This window comes from Ornithorhynchus anatinus, chromosome 4 (assembly GCF_004115215.2).
Source record: "Ornithorhynchus anatinus isolate Pmale09 chromosome 4, mOrnAna1.pri.v4, whole genome shotgun sequence".
Lineage (NCBI taxonomy): Eukaryota > Metazoa > Chordata > Mammalia > Monotremata > Ornithorhynchidae > Ornithorhynchus > Ornithorhynchus anatinus.
In genome coordinates this window covers 6,737,832-6,750,301 of record NC_041731.1, presented here as the reverse complement: position 1 = coordinate 6,750,301, position 12,470 = coordinate 6,737,832, and positions in this window count along the sequence as shown.

Genomic DNA, 12,470 nt, shown 5'->3' with positions numbered 1-12,470 from the left:
ACCCCAATCTCCATCTGCAATCGTGCTGGTAGTGTATCCGTAGAATTTTCTTGGTAGGAAATAAGTGGTTTACCATTGCCTCCTTCTGCACAGGAAACTTGAGTTTCCACCCTCGACTCTCTCCCACGCTGCCGCTGCCCAGCACAGGTGAGTTTTGACTTGGAGCACATTGCCACCCACACGCTAGCCACTGCCCAAACTAGGAATGCAATGGTTATGCCTCTGCTTGACTCTCCCTCGTGTAGTCGAGACAGGTAGAGTCCCGGAAACTCTCCGGCTGCGATCCTGAGAGGGTAATATTCATTTCATTCCATCATATTTATTGAGCGCTTACTCTGTACAGAGCACTAATGAGGTATACAACTGAATATACATCTAGACCCGTAACGTACGAGTGGTAGATAGTAAAAAGTGCTGGAGGTGGCCGCAGGGTTGTTCAGAGTTCAGTGGGGAAGACGGGATTTTGGGGGGTTTGAACACGGGGAAGACTGAGGTGGGTTGGATTGGAAGACAGAAAGGCTGGAGGCAGGGAGACGGATGGGAAAGGTGGGGCCGGGGGAAGACAACATAATAGTCTGGCCACACTATTATTGTCAAGTGACATGTGTATTACTGTCACATGTGTACACACACAACAATGGGCAGGAGTACAAAGGAAAGGTATTCATGGAAATACATGGCCAAATACAAATACAGATGCTATACATGGAGAATTAAACAATAGGACACACACACACATACACAATGACATCGGCAAATAGGCAGAGAGATAAAGAGCTTCTATAGATACACTTGGAAACATGAGATCAGACAAGAGAAGACCTGCACGGAGAGCTGGAGGAGAGCACGTGAAAGACAGAGAAGACAAGGGAGAAGTTGAAACTTTAGAGGAAAGATATGAAAGGGGAAAAGGAAGGCCTTTTGTCATTTCACATAGTTCACAACATCCTACTAACAATCCCAGTAGTACCTTATACACACAACAAAGCCTCTGACAAACTATTCCATTAATCCTCACGATATGCTCCTAAACAATGTGTCAGGAAGTCTGGTCTTACCTGAGATTTTCCAGGTGAATGAAAGTCAAGTTCAACCAAAGAAAGACTAATTACCAATCATCCTATATTGCATTCAAAGTCAGGCTGGCAGTACAGCTTTGACTGATTGATTCCCTGATTACCACAGGGCCATTGTAAAGCAAAAGGTATGTACTCAGACCCTTTGTCAAAATACCAGTTTGCTTACAAGGTACAAGACATAACCATCACGGTTAGAAGCAAAAATATGGTTGCTTCATTCATGGAGTTGTTTTATCTAAACAAATTGTATTTCAAAAATATTTGTTATTGCTTTTGCTTTCAAGAAGCGGATGAACTTTTCTGAAGGTAAATAATAATCTAACTGCCTTTCTAAGCAAAATCAGAGGTTGGGGGGAAAAGACTGTCAGTCTGGGACAATGGATACTACTTGAAGGGAATTTCAAGCTACAACAAAGGGGAAGAGTAGCAGAAGGAAGGAAGCAATCCAGCTGAGTACACAACTTCTCCTTATCCGCCTACTAGCCTCTGAGTCGGGTTCAGTTTACGGACTAGCAGGATTCCTGGGATCACATTCTAAAATGTGGGTGAGCAGAAAGTTTATCCCCCTTTTACAGTCGAGAAAACTGAAGAACAGAGAAATGACTGGTTACAGAGGAGTTAGAGCTCCGATTTCTATTTGCTTGGGCTCGATCAGTCAAGGGAGCAGTGTGGCCTAGTGGAAAAGCCCTGGCTGGGAGTCAGAGGACTTGGGTTCGAATTCTGGCTCCGCCATTTGCCTGCTGTGTGCCCCAGGGCAAGCCACTTAATTTATCCACACCTCAGTTGCCTCATCTGTGTAATATATTATTCATAATAATGTCTTTTATTCATATTAATGTCTGTTTCCCCCTCTAGACCGTCAACTCGCTATGGTCAGGGAACAGGTCTGCTAATTACTCTGTACTGCACTCTCCCAAGAGCTTAGTACAGTGGTCTGCTCAAAGTAAGTGCTCAATAAATTCCACTGATTGATTAATTGATGGGGATTAATACAGTCAGCACCATGTGGGACACGGTTTGTGTCCAACCTGATTAACCTGTAGTTTCCCCGGTGTTTAGTGCAATGCCTGGAACATGGTAAGCATGTGACAACTAAAAGAAATATTTTTAAAAAGACTCCAGGAGGTTTGAGTTGGGGAAGCCTCTCTGTTCTGTAGGTATTTTCTGTTTCAGGCTTAAGTGCCCAAGTGGGTGTTTTCATTCTTGATATCTGGTGCCCAGTGGCCTTCAAAAAGAGACCGAATCTACCATCTGAGTTGTTAAACGGGTGGTTATTTTCCCTCCTCTTCCCCTTTCCACTCCTGCTAGTTATGGTTTCGTTCACTGAGTTCACTTGGAAGTGTTTACAGAACCAGAAAAGGACTTGGGTTGTGGGAGCCGCTGCACTCTGACGGAAGATGCCGGGGAGATTGCAGCTGGTGTTCATCCCCCTCTAGCCTGCCAGCGCCTTCAGAGCAGGGACTGGGTCTTCGGCTCTGTCGTACTACTCTCCCTAGTGCTTAGTACAGTGCTCCACCCGCAGTAGACTGTCGGCTCTTTGAGGGAAGGAATCATGTCTACTGGCCCTATTCTATTCTCCCCAGTGCTTACTACACTGCTCTGCGCAAACCAAGACTACAGGTTTCTTGAGGGCAAGGCTCTATTAACTCTACTGAACTCTGCCAAAGCTTGAGAGCAATGCCCTGTACAAGTAAGCACTCAATAAACACTACTGAATGATCGATGGTTTAAAACCCTGAATGTGGACGATGTTCCCTTAACTCCTCCCCGACGATTCTCACAGTTCATCTGGGAGAGGGCTCTTCCATACGCTGTCCGGACCCGGGCTCTGATTCGTTTGACGAAAACTCTCGTGAAGGATGAGTTCTCCGTCTCAATCTGCCCATTTGCACATCCCGTCCGCCCAAGGAGCACTGTGTCCCTACCTGTCCTCAGTCAGAGCCCTCAGATAGACTCTTTGCTTGTCTTGAGAAAGAATCGCTTTCTCTGGCTCAGAAAAGTCCCCACTACTGGACAGAGAGGGAGGCGGACTTGTTTTGGAGAGCAGCGTGACCTGGTTTTTGCTATTTTTGCCGGCCAAGGCCGAGTTAAACTAGAGAGGAGAGACCTGTGGGATATGAAGCGATGTCTGAGGAACTGCGGAGAGCGGCGGGAGTCCCGGTGACCTCTGTGGGGTCCAGGAGCCTGGGTTGGACGGCCGGTGAGGCTGCCTCTCTCTCAGGTTGTGGCCAGGCACTGGGCCTGGAAGAACTCTGGCCTCGTGTACTCATCACTTCTTTTCTGCCCAAAGGCCAGGGCAGTCTGTGTACATGGTCTACCCTGTCCCCCAGGTGTTAAGCCTCCTCAGGACAGAACACTCCACTGAGCAGACTGCTGACTGGACCTAATGTGGCCTGGCTTCTTTCTGCTCTTGTGTGTTTTAAATCATATTTCCAAAGAACACAGGCCCGGGAGTCGGAGGACCTGAGTTCTAATCTTGGCTCTGCTAATTGCTTGCTGCGTGACCTTGGGCAAATCACTTAACCTCTTTGTGCTACAGTTTCTTCAGAGGTAAAATTCAGCACCCTTGTTACTTGTACCTATCCCAGGGCTTAGAACAGTGTTTGATACATACTAAGCCTTTACCAAATACCATAATAACTAGTTTTACAAGGAAAACGAGTGTTTTTCTGTTCCTTTGCTCTTTCCACTGGTAACCACCTTTATCTTCCTGCTCCTCTGTAAGTGAACAATTCATGACCGAGAGTCCGTCAGGCATCGTTCAGGTCCCATAACAAACTCCTTGAGGGCAAGGGACAGGTCTTTATAGTCTTCGTAGTCTCCCAGGCACCCGGTGCGGTGCCCTGAGCCCAGCGGCTGCTCAACTGACGCTGTTGATTGATTGACGGACGGATCAATTAATAAGCTTAATGGAGGACACGAGGCAGGGCAATGGCTACGGCTTCTGAGGAAAGGAGAGATTTCCACAGCAGGTGGGGTCCGCTGGGCGCCTTCCATGGATGTGAAATGCAGTGGAAGTTTTCTGATCAAAGGGAGAAACTATCCCTCGCCGCTGCCCGTGACAGCTGACTCATGAGAGCACAACTGCTTCATATTTCAGGCTTATTAAGTCCATTAAAATAATTATAATGGACTATTTCCTTAAAAGCCTATAATCTCATCGATGACAGTCATTCACCTAAACGCGCCACCTAAACCCGTCGCTCCGTCTCCCCCTCTTAACCTCGCACCCTCCCACCGCGGGCTGATCTGCCAACACTTTGATTCGGCATCTGGAAGAACTGCGTCTACTAATTCTATTTACAAGGACAGCCTTTATGAGATTCTGTGCTAAATGCCGAGGTAGATCGGAGGTCACGAGATCGGACACAGTCCCTCTCTGAGATGGAGCCCGCCATCTATCTTGTCCCCATTGTACAGAGGAGGAAACTGAGGCTCAGAGAGGTTGAGACACTAATCTAAAGTCACCCAGAAGACAAGAGGCAGAGCTGGGATTAGAACCGGATTCTAAGCCTTGGTTAGAACCCTCTCCTGATTACTGGTGTCAGGTTCTTCCCGCTGGCCTGCGTTACCTCCCCGTGAACTCTAACTAGTGTACTTTGGGTAACTCTGATGTACTCATCCAAATGTTCAGAACAGTGCGTTACACCCGGTAGGCTCTCAGTAGATCCCATGGGTTGATTAATTGCCCAAGGCTGTTGCCCCAAGAGGATCTGAGGGATCGGAGAAAGGAGAGAACACAGCCCCGAGGTGTTAGGCGAACACACTGCGTATTTGTCATAAATAAGAAAATAATTAGTAGCAGGAGGGATCATTATTTAGTAATTATGGAATTATGGAAGCAGTGTGGCTTCGTGGAAAGAGCCCGGGCCTGGGAGTCAGTGGACATGGGTTCTATCCCAGCTCTGCCACTTATCTGCTATGTAACCTGGGGCAAGTCACTTAACTTCTCTGTCTCAGTTTCCTTATTTGCAAGAGGGGGACTAAATCCTACTCCCTCCTACTTAGACTGTGAGACCCATGTGGGAGAGGGAACGTGTCTGACCTCATTACCTTGCATCTAACCCAGCGCTTAGAACAGTGCTTGATGCATAGTAAGCACTTAGCAAGTACCAGCATCGTCGTCGTTATTATGATGTAATAATATAGATGATGCTAAAGAACAGAGAATTGTATATTATATATCCTCCACAGGTAATCGTGATAAATTGGACCCACAGTGGTGTTGCAAAATATGATTTCTTTTCTTAGTCACTGTTTTGGAGGAGGAAAGGGTCATCACCGTAATAATAACTGAGCTATTTGTTTAAGCGCCTACTACGTGCCAAACACCGAACTAAGCACTGGGGTAGATACGAGATAATCAGGTTCCACATGGGACTCACAGTCTAAACAGGAGAGACAGCAAGTATTGAACCCCCATTTTGTCCATGAGGAAACAGGCACAAAGAAGTTAAGTGCCTCGCCCAGGGTCACACACTCCAGGTAAGTGGCAAAACCCGGGTTAGAACCCAAGTCCCCCGACTCCCGGAACCGTGCTCGTTCCACTAGGCCACGCTGTTTGCTTTAAGGACACACTTTCATGTAGTCTAGTCGGCTGACGGGGTCACGTGGTCGGCTGACGGGGCATGTGGTCAACCGGCAGGTCCGGCCAAAGGACGACACCATGGGCGCCTGGCACCCCTCCAGTTGGGGAGTGAGATGTCAGAAGGAGCAGAGCGGACTGTACGTTGGGCTGTACCCACTGTACCTCCGCCACCCACAAGATAAGAACCTTAATCTCTTTTCCACAGAAAGGGCGGGACAGTTGCTTGGTGTGTTGAGTGGGTCGCGTTCCCTGGGCACAGGCTGCTATTTCAGGATTCTACTCCTGATAACAATGGACAAACTGGCTCGTCTTCCCCAGGAGCCTCATTCAGCCTCTCTGGCTCAGACGGAGAGAGCCGGCCGCTCCGGCCAGACTAATGACTGCGGTATGTGTTAGGAAAGCGCTTACTCTATGCCAGACACTGTGCTGAGCGCCGGGGCCGACGCACTGAGATCGGCCACGGGCCCCGCCCGCCCCCCGCCTTCACCTTCTGCCCTCTGAGAGCTGGCACGGTCCCCAGCCGCAGACCCGGCCCGAGGCGAGGGCCCGCGTGGTCGGGGTGGTTGCCGTCCTTGGGAGGCGGGGGGCCGGGCCGGGCCCTCCCCTGGGCTCCCCGCCTTGGGGAGCCTGCAGCCCCAGGGCCGAGCCGATAGAGTCCACAGCCCCGGACCGACGGGCCCCGTAGTCTCCTCCTTCCCCCATTTTCCCTCCTCCTCCCCGTGCCCTCCCCACAGAATCACAGGTCACCGTGTGCCCTCCCTCCCCGTATCCACTAAGAGGGATCACGGGTCACCAGGAGCCTTCTCTCCTTGTGTCCCCCCACACCTCAGTGGGATTAGGAGTCACCATGTGGCCTCCCCCCCGGCAGGATCATGGATGACCACCTTCCCTCTCGTGCCCACCCACGTTGGGATCACCGGTCACCCCTGGGCCCTCCCTCCCCGTGTCTCCTGTTGATTACTGGTCAACCACGGGCCCTCCCTCCCTGTTTCCCGCCGGTGGGATCACAGCTCACACACGTGCCCTTCTGCTGACCGTCCCTCTCCCGGAAAGCCTCTCTTTGCAGGCTTGGAATGGAGGAGGAGGAATGGAAAGTGGGGAGACTTTCAGGCATCCTTCTGACCAACCAATACCTAGCATTTACTGAGTGCCTTCCGTGGGCAGTCCACTGTATTACTGAACATCTGGGAGAGGAAAATAGAGTCAGTAGACATAATAATAATAATGTTGGCATTTGTTAAGCGCTTACTATGTGCAGAGCACTGTTCTAAGCGCTGGGGGAGATACAGGGTCATCAGGTTGTCGCACGTGAGGCTCACAGTCTTCATCCCCATTTGACAGATGAGTCACTGAGGCCCAGAGAAGCTAAGTGACTTGCCCCCAGTCACACAGCTGACACGTGGCAGAGCTGGGATTCGAACCAATGACCTCTGACTCCTCTTTCCACTCAAGGAACTTACACTTTATTGTGTGTAGAGTCCTGCCCTAGGTGCCTACTGTGTACCGAACGCTGTCCTAGGAGCATACTACGCACAGAGCGCTACGTGTAAAACAGTCTCCTGAAAGCATACTTCTCATACTACAGAGCACTATCCTAGATGCCTACTGGTTGCAGAACATCGTCCTAGGTGCTTGGAAAAATACAAAGGAAGTGAAAAGTTGCTGTTCTCAAAGAGATTAGAATGGCCAAAGAGACTAAGCTAAAAAAAATATCAATTACAAACAAAAATAGCTTACCCCTAATCCTTGGCTACCGGGGATAAAAAGGGAACGTTTGCAGAGGGAGGTAAGGGAAAGAAGTTAAGGGTCAGCACACGGGTCAGTGTGAGAGGACAGAAGAACGGTGATTATATGCTCAGGATATGATCCTATACTGAGTCAGGTTAGCTAAAATGCTACGCAAATGGTTACTTTCAAAACCACATCCTCAGCAGAGAAGCTGTGCCCGCTAGACAGGGATCACCTTCGGTTAACCTGGCCCCGATTCAGCTCAGCCGTCGGAGCGACAGGCCTCTGTTTCCCATCAGCAGAAACCCTCTCTCGGATGAGATTTCTTCGGCGGAGGATTTAGAGAGGGGTGATCAACCTCGGAGGGGTGAGGCAATAAGACAAATGAAGTTCTGACTCTGACTGGCCAACACGAGTCATTAAACCAGATCAATCAGGTCTAAGAGTCGTCTCTGGCTGAGGCCTAGAATGAGGAGTTATGGGAGTGAAAGGGAAATAAGAATAAGAGTAATAACGATGGCATTTGTTAAGCGCTTACTATGTGCAAAGTACTGTTCTAAGCGGTGGGGTAGATACAAGGTGATCAGGTCGTCCCGCGTGGGGCTCACAGTCTTAATCCCCATTTTACAGATGAGGGAACTGGGGCACAGAGAAGTGACTGGCTGACAAGCGGCGGAGCCGGGATTAGAACCCGTGACCTCTGACTCCCAAGCCCCGGCTCTTTCCACCGAGCCACGCCGCAGAGATAGCAGCTGGTCCACCTCTAACCTTTGGGGTAGTTTTGCAGTAATTGCAGTAACTGTCCTAACCACAGGTGTAGAATCTAGATAATCAGGTCAGTCACAATCCCTGTCCTGCATGGGGCTCTCAATCTAAGTAGGAGAGAGAACAGGTATTGAATCCCCATTTTACAGATGAGGAAAGTGAGGCACAGAAAATTTAAATGACTCGCCTGGGGTCACATTAGTGACAGAGCCAGGATTAGAACCCAGGTCCTCTGACTCCCAGGCTTGTGCTCTTTCCACTGGGCCACACTGCTTCCCCTGCCGAGCACTCAACCAATCAATTGTATTTGAGTGCTTACTCTCACCACAAGGATTAGGTAATAATAATAATAATTATGGTATTTGTTAAGCGCTTACTATGTGCTGAGTACTGTCCTAAGCGCTGGGGTAATCAGATTGTCCCATGTGGGGCTCACATTCTTTAATCCCCATTTTGCCAGCCGAGGGAACTGAGGCACAGAGAAGTTAACTTGCCAAAGGTCACCCAGCAGACAAGCGGCAGAGCCGGGATTAGGACCCACGACCTCTGACTCCCAAGCCCGTGCTCTTGCCACTGAGCCACGCTGTTTCTGAGCGGGCTGGGAAGAGTGGCCAGGAGGGGAGGGAAGAGTTGCTGACCCCCCCCCCAGACTTAGAGAAACAGATTTCTCTCTCCTCTGTGAAAGGTCAGGAGGCTCCGCAGACAGCGGAGGGAAGCAGAGAGAAGCCTGTGGCAAGCCTCTCTGACCTGGTGTCTGGGGGCAGGAAGCCAGTTCCCAGGAAGGGCTGGGAACTGAAAGAATGTCAGCTATGTGTAGGGGGAGAAGACCCTCAAGGCAGCAGTATGAACAACTTAAACGTTTAGAGAGAAGGCAAGAACATGGGAAAAACCACCGGAAAATGCCGTGGGGCTGGATTATACCTACAGATTACTGAGAGCCCCATGTGGGCCAACCTGATTGTCTTGTATTCCTGCGTCCAACCTATCTTCCGTCTATCCCAGCGCTCAGTACAGTGCCTGGCAATCAGTCAGTGGTGTTTATTGAGCACTTACTATGTGCAGAGCACTGGCCCAGTGGATAGAGCACGGGCCCGGGTGTCAGAAGGAGCTGGGTTGTAAACCTGGCTCTGCCACTTGTCTGTCGTGTGACCTTGGGAAAGTCGTTTCACTTCTCTGGGCCTCGGTTGCCTCATCTGTAAAATGGGGATTGAGACTGGGAGCCCTACGAGGGACAGGAACTGTGCCCAACCTAATTATCTTATATCTACCCTAGTGCTTAGTACAGTGCCTGGCACAGAGTAAGTGCTTAACAAATACCACAGTTATTATTATTACTGTACTAAGTGCTTGGGAGAGTACACTACGGCAGAATTAGCAGTCCCGTCTCTGCCTATAAGTAAGCGCTTAAGAAATAGAGAAGCAGCGTGGCTTAGTGGAAAGAGCCCGGGCTTGGGGGTAAGAGATCATGGGTTCTAATCCTGGCTCCGCCACTTGTCAGCTGTGTGACTCGGGGCAAGTCACTCAACTTCTCTGAGCCTCAGTTGCCTCATCTGTAAAATGGGCGTTACGTCGGTGAGCCCCACATGGAACAACCTGATAACCTTGTATCTATTCCAGTGCTTAGAACGGTGCTTGGCGCATAGCGTTTAACAAATACCATCATTATTAAATAGCGTTGAAAAAAAATTACCCACATAGCTCAGTCTGTCAAAAGAGACTTTGTCCTCAGTGAGGCAGAAAGGGAGAATTAAATGATTTCAACTGTCCAGGCTTGTGAGCACCCTTTAAAAAAATCCAGATATGCCATAGGCTGTTTGCCAGCTTTCAGGCTCCTCCCCAGTCTCACTGCCCAAAATGGCCACCTGCTAACGTGGACTGATTCTTTTAGTATCCGGGGATTCAGACCGCTCCACCCTCCGGCTCTGATGGATTCACTGGACTATTTAATCGTTCAATCATTCATTCATTGGATCGTATTTATTAAGCGCTTACTGTGTGCAGAGCACCATACCAAGCTCTTGGGAAAGTACAATGCGGCAGGAAAGAGTGACAATCCCTGCCCACAACGAGCTCACTGTCTGGAGGGTGACTGTCAGATTTCCCCTAGACCTCCTGGGTTTCAGCCCGTTGTGAGACCTGGGTTTTGGTCTTGGCTGCCCCAGCAGCCTGCTGTGTGACCTTAGCCAAGTCGTTAACCACTCTGAGACTCAGTTTCCTCATCTGGAAAATGGAAATGTGTGCCCTGTTTCTCCCTCCCTCTTAGATTGTGAACCGTAGAGGACAGAGCTGAGGGTGATTTGACGATCTTGTGTCTCCTCTGCACAGAGCCCGGTGCTTTGGCAGAGAGCAAGTGTTTAACAAATGCCCCGACGTCCCCCAACCCCACCAGGCGCTGTGAATCAGCCTCGGTGTGGCCACTTCAGACCCCTGCCCCATTTATAGAAACCAGAGAGAAGACAAGTGAGTTGAGAGCTGGGAGGAAAGGAGAGAATAATGATGATTCTAAAATGTGCCAGAGACTGATATGCATTTTTCAAATTGGCTTTTATTGTACAAGAAACAGAAAGTGCTTTTTGTGGGGCACATAGCCCTTTTTCTCCCCTCCCCCCACTTCAACCTCCCTGCCTTTACTCCATCCTTTACTAATCTCTTTCCCATCTCACTCCCTTCTTCCTTTCTTCTCTTCTCCTTCTCTCTCTCCCTCCCTCTTTCCCTTTCTTCTTCCTTTCTTCATTTTCTCCCTCCCTCCCTCTCTCTCCCTCCCTTGTTCTGCAGTGGTGGACGGGAACTGCTTCTTCTAGGCCAGGCCCAGGATTCAGGGGGATCTGGTGTTCTCACACCTCCCCGAGGGGGCAGGAGTCATTGGCTTATTCATTCAATCGCATTTGTTTGCAGAACACTGTACTAAGCACTTGGGAGAGTCCAGTAGTACAGTAAACAGAGACAGTCCCTGCCCAAAACCAGTCTAAAGGGGGAGAGAGACATTGATATAAATAAATTACAGTTATGGATATATGTGCTGTGGGGCTGGGAGGGGGGATGAAGGGAGGGAGTCAGGGCCACACGGGGCCCTGGACTAATGACCCTCTCTCTTCTCCCACCTCCCCACCACCATACACATAAACACACACAAACTCACATGCACACACAGTCTCAACCCTGTCTCGGCTCTAAACTAAGAAGCTTTTGTCAGGAGCGGAAGGGAGGGGTCCTGCTGCCTCCACATTCCTTCGCTCATTTAATCGTATTTATTGAGAGCCTACTGTGTGCAGAACACTGTACTAAGCACTTGGAAAGTACAATTCAGCAACAGAGACCATCCCTGCCCAACAACGGGCCCCAGAGACCCAAGGCCGAAAATCCTCCAGAGATACGGCGAGGTTCATAGAGGGTGACGGTACCACGAAGCCACTGAAGCCTGAGGGTGGAATGGCTGGAATGTGACCCGCTGGGACTAAGGCTGGGCGATGCTGGGAGGACTGGGGGGCTGAGGGAGGCTAGGAAATGCTGGGGAGGCTGGAGGAGGTTGGGGAGGACTGGGAAGCTGGGGGATTGACTAATTGGCAGAGACTGAGGGATTGGGGAGTTAGAAGAGGCTGAGGGATGTTGGGAAGACTGGGGGATGGTGGAGACTGGGAGCTGGAGGATGCTGGGGGGACTGGGGAGGGTTGTGGTAGGCGGGGGGAGGCAGGGGTACCTGGGGGGGGCTCAGAAAAGCTGGGGAATATTGGAGGGCTGGGAGTCCTGGGGAAGGCTGGGAGACTAAGGAGGGGGAGGTTATAGAGCAGCTGGAGAGCAGAAAATGTCAGGTTAGATAAACAGGAAGAGAAGGGTGGGGCAGGAGGGAGAAACCGAGGTCACAAAAGATCCCCAGGCTTCCCGACCAGGTGCCTGATGATTCAGTTTCAGGGGAGGAAGCGGCAGATTCCAGAAACAAAAAGGAGCTCCGGTTAAATGGGTACAGTTCGGGAACACAGTTCCGCGATGGGGCCGACACACTCTTGCGATCTCGGAGACAGCCCCGCTCTCGAATCCGAAACCCAGGGAGTACATGACGGTAGCCACGGGGGTGCCCAGACTGAACACTAACAGTGGACAACTGGTGACAGGGACAGTGACAGAGGTGACACCGGGCTTCAGCCCTCACCCCATCGCCAGCCTATTAGGGTCCCGGGAGAGGTGTAGGGGGCATAAACAGGGGAGGGAGATGAACTCAGTGAGAGGGACGTCGGTGAGGAGCACAGGGTCCCTGGGTCACCTCCTCCTCCTGCAGGGACACTGCTGGAACCTGAGAGTGCTCAGTACAAACT